The following is a 13,851-nucleotide window of genomic DNA, read 5'->3' as shown; positions in this document are numbered from 1 at the left end:
GTGTTAAATGCGACACCCACAACATATTGAGTAGCCCCACACACCCAACTCTGGTCACCCATTTCATTGGCTCAAGCTGTGTAACCTTTGATTCTTCATAATACACCTTCTTTAGGTATTTGGTCGATTCCAGCTATGGGAACTTCGGGTGATCCCCTAAGTCCCACTCCTCCATTTTTAAGTATGGTATTCAAGCCAGAAGATTGCCCTCAAAAGGTAAATTTCCTAGCAGCAATGGTGTAGAGACCATGAACTTTGCTGAATCTAGGTCTCTAGGAACCTTGGCCATAGATTTCCTCGGTGGTATCCATGTTATCGACTCAACTTCCTCTGCATCAATCTCCTCAATTCCCATGGTTAGTTCTTCCTCATCTAGGTCCAAAGGTTCCATCAGCTACTTGGTTCTATCCATTTTACCCTTTTGTCTAACCTCTGATGGATTTTGTGTAGTGATTTCCACACGGATGCTTGTTGGGGCTTCTTCTTCTTCTTCTTTTCTCCTATCATGGAAGCAAATGGTTTAGGTCTCAGTGACATAGGAAATGTAGTAGGAAAACTGGTAAGCACAGGTTGGACTGGCTCATGCTCAAGTCTGGTTGCAGTCATTCTCTCAAGGAATCTTTCATGCTGCCAATCAGTTAAATTCATGAATCCTAACTGGGAAATCGTCTCTTTAAGTATTTCTCAATCATCTGCAGACATACAACAATTATTTTGGTGCAAGCTAAAGCACAAAATCTCAAGGAAAATTCTTAGGGAGCATAGTGTTTGAATGTGGAGTGGGATATTTTATTTATAACCCAATTTGAATTCAAATCCATCCATTCCCTCCAAATTATTCTCATTAATCAAAATATATGCATATTAAATGCTTCCCCCTCACTCCCTTTAACGGAAAAATCACCTTCCAATCAGCTACAGTGCTTCCAATGGTAAATTTTTGGCTAGATTGCATGGGATCCACCATTCTAGTGAAGCTCCTTCATCACAACTCTCCTCCATGCCTTCTCTTGATTCATCACAGAGCCCATTCACTTCGCCAAACTATCCTTCTGGCAATGTATTTTATAGTCTCGTACTCCCTTTCAACTTCCTAGATTACTAAGACTATCCTGCATCCATATAGTCATTGTGTAGGACCCTGAGTCAAGATCTATTTATACAATCCCATGGTCTGCAGACCATGGGTAGGCCGACATAACTTTACATTAAATTACATTATTTTAGGGTGGACAACCCTATGACTCATCTTAACTTTCGTGCTTTGCGCCCGCATTTTGTGGGGTCTTTATGTTACATTGACCAAAACTCGAGCTTTAAGCCCCAAAACCATGTTGTGGGGGGAATCTGTTGCCCAACACATTGCATGACCTAGTGCTTGACTCATGTGTGAGATAAGCTTTCCATTACAACCTATATGATATTGGACTTCCACTCTTTAATCAACTTCTACACTTTATTTTAAGTGTCCTTAGAGAGTTTACACTCCACATACCTATTCCAGGGCCCTATATATGACCTAGACTAATTGGTGTTTCTATGAAAAAAGAAAACATTCTAGTTAATTTTAGTTAAGCATTCATTTTAATGTCCATTATTTAGGTAAAATGATATGGAAGTGAAATTGTGATTTTTTAATGCAAAAGAAACCAATAAGAAAACCTAGGCTACATGCAAATGAAACTCTCTTTTCCTTTGATGAAATTGATTTCTACAAGGTTATGTGAGAATCTACTTAAGAAAAAAAAAATTGATAAGCACTCACACATTCAAAATAAACAAAAAAAAAAAAATCTTTTCTAATGCACTTAACCCCAACGCACATCGATATGTAATGAAATAATCTAACACAAATCTTAAGTAAGAAACCATGACAAGCAAGACCATGGAAAACCAAACGAATAAAGCAAAGAGACACTTCAATTCCAATCATACTCCCAAAAGAGAAGGAATGTTTGAATTCACCACAAAGACTCCCGGGTTGGAAAAACGAAAAGACCTAAAACTAATGAAATGAAAACGAAAGAAAAAAGGAACACAAAATTTATTTTTATTTATTTTATGAAACCCAAATCTTCAAGAAATGAAGCAAACAAAAGATCTCAAAACCAATTGAATGAAAAATACTCAAGTTCACTAAGTATAGGATTTCAAATATAAGGAGTTTAAAAGACTAATGCAAAAAAAAGCACGAAACACTCAAAAATTTGGCAAAGAAAAATGTAATAGGTTGAAAAGATTAAAAAAAAGACTCAAGTAAATAATATCCCATATCTTTAAAAACAAAATCAAATCCTTTCAAGAAAAATAAGAGAATCATGCAAAAAGATAAATGTTTAGGTCATATAAAGAAGAAAATGAGGAAGATGGGATACAAAAAATCTCATGACAGACATAAAGTTATTCTTGAGAATAGAAACATCCAAATATGCAAAAGAGAAGATCTGGAACCCAATTCCACACTTCACAAGCTTCACAAACTAAAAACCCTAGGTTGACACAATAATTTTCTCACACAAATGAAAGATACCATGAAAAAATTATTTACAACAAGATTCTCAGTCTTTAAAAGGCACACATGACTAGAAACAAACACATTCAATCTTTCAAAGATTCAACCAAGTGAAATTTCGACTTTTTCAGAAACATATGTGACTGTCTAGAAGAAAATTTGTGTATGTACACATTGTTTACAAAAACAACTTGCATATACACAAGTTTTAAACAATACAAATAGCATATATGCAACTATTATAGATAAAAATTGTGTATATATAGAAAATTAAGGAAAAAATAAAAAGAAATCATATATCTAAAAGATCAGGATGAAAGATACGGTCAAACCAGATACCAAGAAACCGAGAAAATAGTAAAACAATAGACCAAACACATAGATCAATTTAGACAACCCTTCAGAATATACTTTGGAATTATTTCCCCAATGGAGTTGAAAATTTTATTGAAGGGTAAATTTCCCAAGTGCTAGGGTTGAGATCCCAAATATAACGGAATAAAAATAGAACAAAGAAAATGCATTATTGAGATGGGGTCCCCTGAGTCAGTTTTGGGGTTAAGATAACCCATGTTTTCATACAATTTTTGTAAATAATGTAAAGTCTCCATGATTTGTGGATGCAGATTGCATATATGAATAGGATTCATGAGGGTTTAGCCCCTCCTTTTATGTAAAGTTTGAGTCAGTTTTAAGATTCATCCATGGTCCACAGACCATGGCATTGAATGAAAAAGGCTATAAATAGGTGTGTCGTAGAGAGTCTAGGGGAAGAAGAAGAAGGAGTGATAGCGAGAAGAAGTGGTTATGATAGAAGAAGAAAGGCTTTGTAGCTGAGTGTGCATAGCCCTAGGTAGAGTCTGCAATTGAGTATGCGAACCCCTACAGTTGTGTGCATAGGGAAGTATTGAGTCTATAGCCCTGAATTGAAGATCAATAAAGACAGTTTTCTGATCAATTATTACATATTTATGTTTATTTAGTTTAATGTTATATGTTGTCGATGAATGATGTGTTTTATGGAATATTGATTGAATGTTATGCGATTCTCTTGAATAAGTGTTAATGATGTATGTAATGCATGTCTAATTACTTTCACGAGGACTCTGTGACTCTTTTTTATGTTTACTAATAACTTAACTAAATCTACATGAACACTAATTTAGGACTGCTCTTTGATGCACATAAATAGGCAAATTGACTATTAGAGGCCCACAAGGACTGATCGCATATGTTCGCGAAGGTCTAAAGGCTGATTTCAACAGAGTTGAAAGAACGTTTAACATCTCTTTTTCTTTATTGAATAAAACCCAAATATTCAAGAAATGAAGCAAACAAAGGATCTCAAAACCAATTGAATGAAAAATACTCAAGTTTACCATGTATGGAATTTCAAATATAAGGAGTTTAAAAGACTAATGAAAAGAAAAGCATGAAACACTGAAAAACTTGGTAAAGAAAAATGTAATAGGTTGAAAAGATAAAAAAAAGACTCAAGTAAATGATATCCCATATCTTTAAAAATAAACTCAAATTCTTTCAAGAAAATTAAGAGAATCATATAAAAAGATCAATGTTTAGGTCATACAAAGAAGAAAGCGAGGAAGATGGGATACAAAAAATCTTATGACAGACATAAATTTGTTCTTGAGAGTAGAAACATCCAGATACTTCACAAAGAAGATCTAGAACCCAATTCCACACTTCACAAACTTCACAGACTAAAAACCCTATGTTGACACGAGGCTTTTCTCACACAAATGGAAGATACCATGAAAAAATTATTGACAACAATATTCTCAATATTTGAAAGGCACACAAGACTAGAAACAAACTCATTCAAGCTTTCAAAGACTAAGCCAAGTGAAATTTCTACTTTTTCAGAAACATATGCGACTGTCTAGAAGAAAATTTGTGTATGTACACATTTTTTACAAAAATAACCGGCATATACATGAGTTGTAAACAATATAAATATAATATATGAAACTCTTCTAGATAAAAATTGTGTATAGATAGAAAATTGATGAAAAAATAAAAGGAAATCCTAGATCTAAAAGATCAGGATGAAAGACATGGTCAAACTAGATGCCAGGAAATCGAGAAAATAGTAAAACAATAGAACAAACACACATATCAATTCTGACAACCCTTTAGAATAAAATTTCGAATTATTTCCCCAGTGGAGTCACCAATTTTATTAAAGGGTAAATTTCCCAAGGGCTAAGGTTGAGATCCAAAATATAACGGAATAAAAATATAACAAAAAAAACTCATTGTCGGAATGGGGTCCCCTGGGTCAGTTTTGGGGTTAAGATAACCCAATTTTTGGTACAGTTTTTGTAAATAATGTAAAGTCTCCACGATTTGTCGACATACAACGTGTATATGAAAAGGAGTCACAGGGGTTTAGCCCCTTATTTTATGTAAAGTTTGAGTCGGTTGTGAGATTCATCCATGGTCTGCGGACCATGGAATTGTATGAAAAAGGCTATAAATAGGTGTGTCTTAGAGAGTCTAAGGGAAGAAGAAGAAGGAGTAATAGCAAGAAGAAGTGGTATGATATAAGAAGAAAGGCTCTGCAGCTGAGTGCGTAGAGCCCTAGGTAGAGTCCACAGCTGAGTGTGCAGACCCCTACAACTGTGTGCGCAGGGCAGTTTTGAGTCTGTAACCCTGAATTGAAGATGAATAAAGAAAATTTTCCAAAGAATTATTGCATATTTATGTTATTTCTATTAATTTTATATGTTGTCGATGAATGATGTGTTTTATAGAATACTGATTAAATGTTACGTGATTCTCTTGAATAAGTGTTAATGATGTACACAATGCATGTCTAAATACTTTCGCGAGGCCTCTGGTACTCTTTCTTATGTTTAATAATAACTTAACTAAATATGTGCGAAAACTAATTTAGGATTTCTCTCTGATGCATGTATGTAGGTGAATTGATTGTTAGAGATCTACAAGGACTGATTGCAGACCTTCACGAAGGTTTGGAGGTTGTTTTTAATAGAGTTGCAGCAGAGTTCATTCACAAATTTTTGGAGGTATATTTTGATGATTGGACAGTGTTTGGACTAGTAAAACACCATGTAGATAGATTTCGCTTGATGTTAGATACGTGTCACAGGTATCAAATCACACTAAACTTGAAGAATTGTTTATTTTGCATCCCTTTCATAATTTTGCTGGGTCATGTATTGTGCACACAATGATTAATGGTCGATTGTTGGGTCATGTAGTGTAGCCTAGAGCACTAAGATTGTGCTACCATCATGTAGTAATTGGGTCAGAACCCTAGTGTATGTCTTCAATCAGCTTCCATTTACCTTTACTGGAAATGGATCTCCATTGAATTTCATGAGCTGAACTGCTCCACCTTTGTTAATCTCTTTGATAACGTATGGCCCCAACCAGTGCATCTAAAATTTTCCTCAAAACTTATCAAAATTACTATCATATAAAAAACAAAAAATCGTTTACCTTGAAGGTGTTAGTTTTATGTGCCGATCATGCCAAGATTTTTTACGTTCCTTATAAACCTGCTGATGGAATCTAGCCAAAAATCTATCTTCCTCAAGCTCTGTCAGCTGGCCGAGCTACTCTTCTAAGGCTCCGTGGTCCTCGATCCCTATGAATGCCGCTATGCATAGACTAGGCATAATATACTCCATAGGAATCACAACCTCTGCACCATATACAAACCTAAATGGTGTCTCACTAGTAAGATTCTTACAAGTAGTTCTATAGGCCCATAACACAGTTGTTACACGCACATCCCAATCATCCCTTTGCACATTGCAAACCTTTGTCAGCGTAGTCTCCAATATCTTATTAAATGCTTCAACCATCCCATTGGCTTGAGGATGATATGGCGTAATCTTCTGATGATAAACTTGGAATTCTTTAGTCAACGTGCTAATCATTTCATTAAGGAAATGCATACCATGATCTCTCATTAAAATCTTTGGGAAACAAAACCTAATCAACACATATTAAAATAAGAACTTCGTGTTGAAATATGGCAACAAGAATATTCCAATTTAATTTGTCCTTGAATTAAATTGTGAATTAAAATCTAATTTAGTCTTAATAGCTACTTGGAAATAATTAATTAATTTATTTTAAATTAATTAGTTGGATAAATTCAAGTTAGAAGTCTTTCTGAAGTCATGCAAGAGTTATCCCTTAAATTAAGGAGATAATATTGAGTTATATTTGAGTTGAAATTAGTTAACTCAGTTTACGGAGTTAAGTCCAATTAAATTAGTTCCAAACTATTTGATGAAATAAAAGTGAGTTAACAGTCAGTTGCTACATGCATGCATCCAATTAGTGCTACTCCAGTTAACTAAAGATTTCCTCATAAAAAACTCATGCATGTCTATTCTGAGAAAGACCTAGTTGAGATTAAAGTTCAAGGATAGTGTACTATCAGTCGCATGTGGATAAAACTTATGCATGCAGTCAAGGATTCATTCTTGAGCATTGCGCAGTTTTGGAGGAGGATCATCCACTTGGTAGAAGGAAGATCGTCCACAAGGAACAACGTAAGGAAATAGGAGCTTGGAGGGTAGAGAGGAAGGTTGGAGAGAAGCCAATATTTCCTATGAGCATCTATGAGGATTGTACTGAGAGTTGGCTAACTGTGAGAGCTAAGTATTTGTATAATTCCTATGTATTTCCACCTGTATGATAATACAATAGTTAGGGGTTTTTAGCTGAGGCTTTCCCCAAAGTATTTTCATGTGTATTGTGTGATTGATTCTTCTTCTTCTAGTTATATTGTTCAACTCATTATTTAAGCTTTCGCAAATTGATAGTAGAAGTAGGTTATAGTCTTCTGCTTTGATTTATATGGCATTATCAGGTTAACCTACAACAAATTTTCTACATGGTATCAGAGTTTTGAATAGTATACTAAGAAGAGAATTCGAAGTTTGAAGTTTGGGGTTGCGGGTGCAAATCGAATTCATATCATACTTCAAGGTTGACCAATGGCGTTCTATGGCTTGAGACTCGAGTATGCCTTGGAAGGTAGCTCAAATTACATAGCATGGAAAGATAGAATGGAGGTTGTATTAGAATACAATGGCTTGAAGTAATTCATTGATCAAGAAATCCCAAAGCCAACTTCAACTAATGCACAAGAGTTGGCTGAGTGGAAGAAGTGTGTGCCGAAGGTGAGACAGATCATCCTTGAGGGAGTTCGAGACCATATTGTCTCGAGTCTCCATGGGAAGGATACTCAATTTTTAATGTGGAAGACATTGAAGGACCTCTACCAGAAAAGTTTGAATAGAGGAAATTGGCACTCAAGGATAAGCTTCCAAGAATCAAGATGGAGAAGGGCGATACTATTCCCACATAGCTAAACAAGAGCACCACCCACAGAGATGAGCTTGGCAGCATGGGAGTAACTACTTTCGATGATGATATGGTGAGCCTTGCTATTAAGGGATAAATTTCACTAGGGTCTTTGGTTGATACCCTAGCAAATCGAAGGTTATCTATACAAAGAAACACACATTCCATACAGCCATAATGCTAATATAAGCAAACTATATGATAAGGGGCATACCTAGGGGTCCTTTGTTTGAGAAGATCCTACTAGGGTCCAAACCCTCTTGGAGTTCCTTTTGCTCCTTCAACCTGCAAAAACAATCAATTCAAGAAAGTACAGTAGTATATGGACTAAACATCATAAAGAAATCATCTTCATAATATACTGAAAGGTAGTTAGTTATGCAATTAAATAACCATTCATATATGAATCATAACACAGATATCATAAACATGAAGAATATTTATATCAGGAACAAAGACAAGTGTTTCTTTTATTATAGACAAATAAAGTACAGAAAGGAATAATTTCACCTGATTCATCCTTTTGCAGGCTCCAAGTGGAACCGTCCTCCGGATTTGTCCAGTCTCAAGCCTTTAACAAAATCCTTCCATGAGTTACTCCATGATATCTCAAGTAGTAGATAGACATCATCACACAAGGAAACAAGGGTTTCCTCTAAATGGGGAAGTGCAAGAGGCACTAGGATCTTCAGACCTGGTCAGGGAAATCTCACCACAGTAACCTTTCTCTCCCTTCTCTCCTCCCTTAGGCCTTCCCATTGAAGCCTTTTTATACTTCTCCCAATGTAGTTTTTTAGTTGGGAATTCGTTGGGAACAGTTGGGCCACGGGCACTAATAGGTAATCAACAGGTGAAACCCATGATCTCCGCCTGAAATTAAGGAGATTTAATTTTTTTAAGTGTTTTAAGACATATACGTGGGTTCAGTATACACAGACCCACGTACACACACGTTTAGCTCAGGGAAATGTTGCATATAGGGAATAAAACACTGTTTTTTAAATTTTGGATCAGGTCTGGAAGGAGGGGTTGCCCTAGGCCATGAGTGCAGCATCACAAACATCAATAGTGAGGTTCGGAGCTATAACAGACTCCCCCTAATATATGAGGTCAGAAGGGGTACATGATGGCCGAAATGTATTAAGCAAGTTCACGGAAAGGAAATCTGCCAAAAACTGAGAAGGGCTTCACAAGAGTTCAGCCTGCCAAGCCATAAAAGGAGATTAGAAAGAAATAATGTCTGAGGCGGGCATACCCATGCTGAGAGAAAGTAAAGCATGTCAACATATCAAGTACAAGCGGATCCACTAAGTATACAAGTATACCGAACTGGAAAATAAATAATGGATCATCTGATCACGATTGAAAAAGTACATGTCTGAATATCACATATAAGAATGTCAATGATGCTGAAGAATGAACTGGATCACTGATATCAAAGACTGATCACAAAAGGTATCAAATGAACATGATGGAATAGGATGGTACTACACTGCAAACTCAGGTGCCAGCATATAAAATGTCACCATGACTGACTGCAACATATAAGGTGGAATGGTATCAACTAGCAGCAATAGGAGCAACTGTCAAGTGAACCAGTGAATGCTGATACAACATGAGGTCTTCACCGACCGCTATGGTACATTTCTACACCATGGGAATAAATGATCTAAAGTTGACCATATGAGAAATCATTTGATTACTGGTCATTGATGTATACCATTAACAAATGCGAGACTACTCACCGATAATGATAATGAGCATCAAGGTACCTAGTACAATCTAACAAGTGTGAATTGATGAGATGAAGTCAAACACCTATAAGAATCTATCAATCAGGAGACAATGATGGTTTCCCACTGTCAATAGCGAAGGATCTGCCACTAATGACTGCAAACCCCAAGGTAATGACAAATGGACTCTAGATCTTTTCCCCAGAGCAATGAGTCGAAGTTGATAGGGAAAGATCCACTAGAACGAAGGCATTAAGGCATCCTTCATCAATCTAGTGCAAGTGTAACCCGTAGGCCAATAATGTGGAAGGAATCTAACGAAAAATATGTAGTAACCCAACCAAAGTACGTTTCTGGCATACACAAGATGTGACTAGCGCACGACATAAACCCTCTGAACCAACCAATAATGAAAGTTGACACAGAGGCGAGGTATCCACCAATAGGGTCAAATGGAAACCAAGGTACTGCACGAATCCCAATGTGTGATAATGTAAGCTGATGTCGAACACAAGGGAAACCACTCAGCCAAAGACCCATGATATTGATCGATGCTGAGCACAAGGTGACCTGTCAATAATGAAAATATGGCTAGGGTGGAGCTCTAGGCCTGTCCTCAGAGCAAGATGTCATCGTCGATAAGGACAAGACCTGCCAGCAAGAAGTCAATGGAGACCTTCTCAAACCGGCATGAGTAAAGGACCAATATAGCTGATGTGATGATAAACATGATACTAACAACCAGGGATGGCCGATTGAAAATGAGTCAAGAGACACTACAAAGAGGCTGACTCAGGCTAACTTCCCTTGAACAAAAGCATGACTCAATGTGACTATGTGGCATCATATGATGACTCTATATAAGTTTGTCATGCAGGAGGCACAAACGAACCCTCCATATGATTGGAAGAGATAACCAATCGGGGGAGAACTGACTCAATAACAAGGTTAAGGCGTACCTAAGTCAAACTAAATCCCTCCCAAACGGAGGAGACTTTGTTTTTGAGTGCTTTGTTCAAGGGTGACATGGCTGACTCTAGCTGCAAAAAATAAATGGAAATATTGTCCTGTTCCCGCTCTTTTTGGAATATATAATTTTTTTCTCTTTTTCTGTTAAGCTGGAAAAAGAATAAAATAATGCTATAGTACAGTGGAAAGAACGAGTGTCAGTGAAGCAGATGATCTAGTTCCTGGGATTGGAACATTCCTATGCTCAATGCAGGGAGGCGAAAACTGGTCAAAGACACTCAAAGGTGTGTTCCTTCCACGGGTCAAGGTGTGTCAAGTTGCAGAAGTTAAAGGTATGCAAGTTTGATTTTTCAGTCATCATGGTCAAAAGTTGGCTTAAACACGAGTCCAAGTGAAGCCGGCTCAAGGCCAAAAGGTGAAAATGGTCAAAATGCAATGCAGTAGTACAACTCAACACAAAGGAGCCTCTAGGGTCTAAGACCAGAACGAAGCAAAGAGGAATGAGTCTTCATCGCATAAGTCATGGCGGAAATACAGAGGACTCCTGAGCCTAGGGACAAAAATTTAGCATGAGTGCCAAGTGACAACAAGGTACTAACTAGGGCACCCATGATAAGGTAGGCTCTACCACATAAGTCATGATACTTCTAAGTAATGAGAAGGTTTCGCACCATAACTTGGTGGGGTCGATCCTAAGGCCAAAATGGGAAAGGAAACTGATAAGTGCACAACGCAAGCAGAAAAACCTAACCTATATGCCAGTTTCGAGAACCAATACCTGTCAGAACGGACCAACCATAAACTTCCAAAGGAGAAATTTTCCAAGTTCTGTAAACATAAATAGGAACACTAGACAAAAAGTTAATACATCCCACATATAGACTTCATATAAAATCTTGTGTGGTAGAATACAAAACTTGAAAATACGTACCTCATATGTACAATATGGTATAGGGAACCACACAACCTTGCATTTTACACATAATGGTTCTTCTGAAAAAACCCCTTACAGGGCTCAAGCTAAGGACTCCTTTGGTAGTCAAAACTCATGGCTTCAAAGAGTTCCTCCTGTGAAGGCAAATCAAGTTCTAGAAAACCATGAGAACTTCAAGGATCAAAAGAGGGAATTAAAGGGTCCCATGTCCTTATAGGAAGAATCTCTCGGTCAACTGCTGGGACCAAGTCCAAAGAAGGAGAATAATAAGTCAAAGGATCCTTCTTAGAAGCGTTTGAACATTGAGGATTCAATGCCACATAATTGACCCGTGGCGGGGTAGAGTCTACTTGAACACTTGGAACAAACTAAGGGGTATTCTGCAGTAAAGTCGAATTAGGGTGGTAATTATCAGATGCAAGTTGATCAATAGTGACAATATTCCCATTATGAGGAAATCACATTACTTGAAAGAGTGAAGACACCACAACATTCATAGCATAGACATAATCATGACCAAGTAGCATATTAAATTCTAAAGGGCTATCAACCACCATCATATCGATTAAGACAGTCTTCCCACCTAAAGTGATAGGCAATTGAGGAAGAACACCCATAGATTCACCAGGCCTACTATCATAGGCCAACAACTGACTCTGAGCTGTCAAAAAATTTGGGGAACCCAAAGCATTCCAAGTCAAAGAGGATTTAATACTTGCAGAGGATCCTTCATCCACCATACATCGATATACATTTGTGGAATTAATTATGACCTTTATTTGGAAAGGTGTAGCAGAAGGAAGACGAGGCTCGACAAGACTATCCCAATCAAAGGAAACATTCCTAGAACTTGGAGGGGGAACATTTGAAGAGACCAGAATTCCCCCTATACCAAAATACTTTGTACTAGAGATCAAACAAACTCTTTTGTTAGGCACTTCACCCCCCAAAAGAGGAGTGTACTCGGCCAGAGATTGCACTGGCTCAACCACATTATCAACCAATGGTTGGTGGGATTGATGAGAAACCATATCAAATCTAGGAGTAGAAGCACATTTAGACTCAGACCATATCCTTTGAACCTCTGGAATACCAGGGAATAAATGAGTAATATGGTCTCCCTTGCATATGTTACAAGGGAACTTAGGTTTAAAACTTCTACGTCCAGGTTTCTTATCAACCTCCAATCCGCCAACAAGACTAGCAGTGGTTTGTGGAGAGTCCTGAACATGACTTGCAGAGGTCAATGACTCTTTGCTAGTATGACTCATAGTGACTAGACTCATGCCCCCAGCATGACTTGTAGTGGGTGAAGGCTCATCTCCAACATGACTTGCATAGGTTGAAGATGAATGGATAGAATTATTCTTCTTCTTTGACTTCCTCTTTCTCCTCTTTTTAGATTTCTTATTACAAGAAGGAGGAGAAAAAGGAATCCCAGATTTCTCTTTGAAATAAGATGAACAATTAGCACCCATGTGATGCCCTTGAAATAAAGCATTCCTCTGAGAAGCTTCAAGAGCATTTGGAATATTCAGAGTGGATCACAGCCAAACGGGTAGTCCAACATTCAACCCAGGAATATTCAAAGTGGCCGTCAAGGGAGTACCAACGTTTCCAAAGAAAGGAAAAGCACAAGGATCTCCTTTTGGAAGGGTACCTTGGTTGGCTTCCATAGGAATATTTGCCATATCTAAATGATTCACAGAGCCTTCCCTTACGGGAATGTAGAAATGACTTTTCAAGGAAGATAAACACACAATCAAGACCTTTGCCCTTGAGGAGGCAACTCCACAACTTCTGAAAGAATGACCAAAAGCCTTTCAAGATCGGTAGAGTGGTAAGTCAGTCACTCAGAATTCCAAGTCCAAAAAATGACTAGACAAAAATACCTAAAGCCAACTATATACAAGGAGCAAAGAGCACTCAACTATAAAGTCCCTAAAAGATGTCAGCCAGTCAAACAACTTCCAAGTATTTCCGCTCCGGGTGATTAGGACTGGACACCAAAATACAAGAAAGTGAAGTAAGGGGCCTTCCAAAGATAGTTTGGGATAATTACGGCCCAGTCCTACCAGCAAAGGTAACAGAAGAAGTTACACTGACCTCCTAACAACAGCCTGTGTCAGTGCAAGCCCCCAAGCTTTGCAAGGGTGCCCTCCAGTAGTACCGTTGAGAGTGATACAACATCGACCTCAGGTGCCACGAGATTCCCCTCCATAGCCACCTATGTAGATCCCTAGGAGTAGCAGCTAAGGTTACCAACTCGTATCAGAAGCCAAGGGGAACAATCTTGAGGTTAGATCCGAGAAGTAGGAGAGGGGGTATCTCTC

This window comes from Pinus tabuliformis, chromosome 3_2 (assembly GCF_031772625.1).
Source record: "Pinus tabuliformis cultivar Carrire ecotype Pingquan chromosome 3_2, CPIR1, whole genome shotgun sequence".
NCBI lineage: Eukaryota > Viridiplantae > Streptophyta > Pinopsida > Pinales > Pinaceae > Pinus > Pinus tabuliformis.
This window is presented reverse-complemented; position numbering follows the sequence as displayed.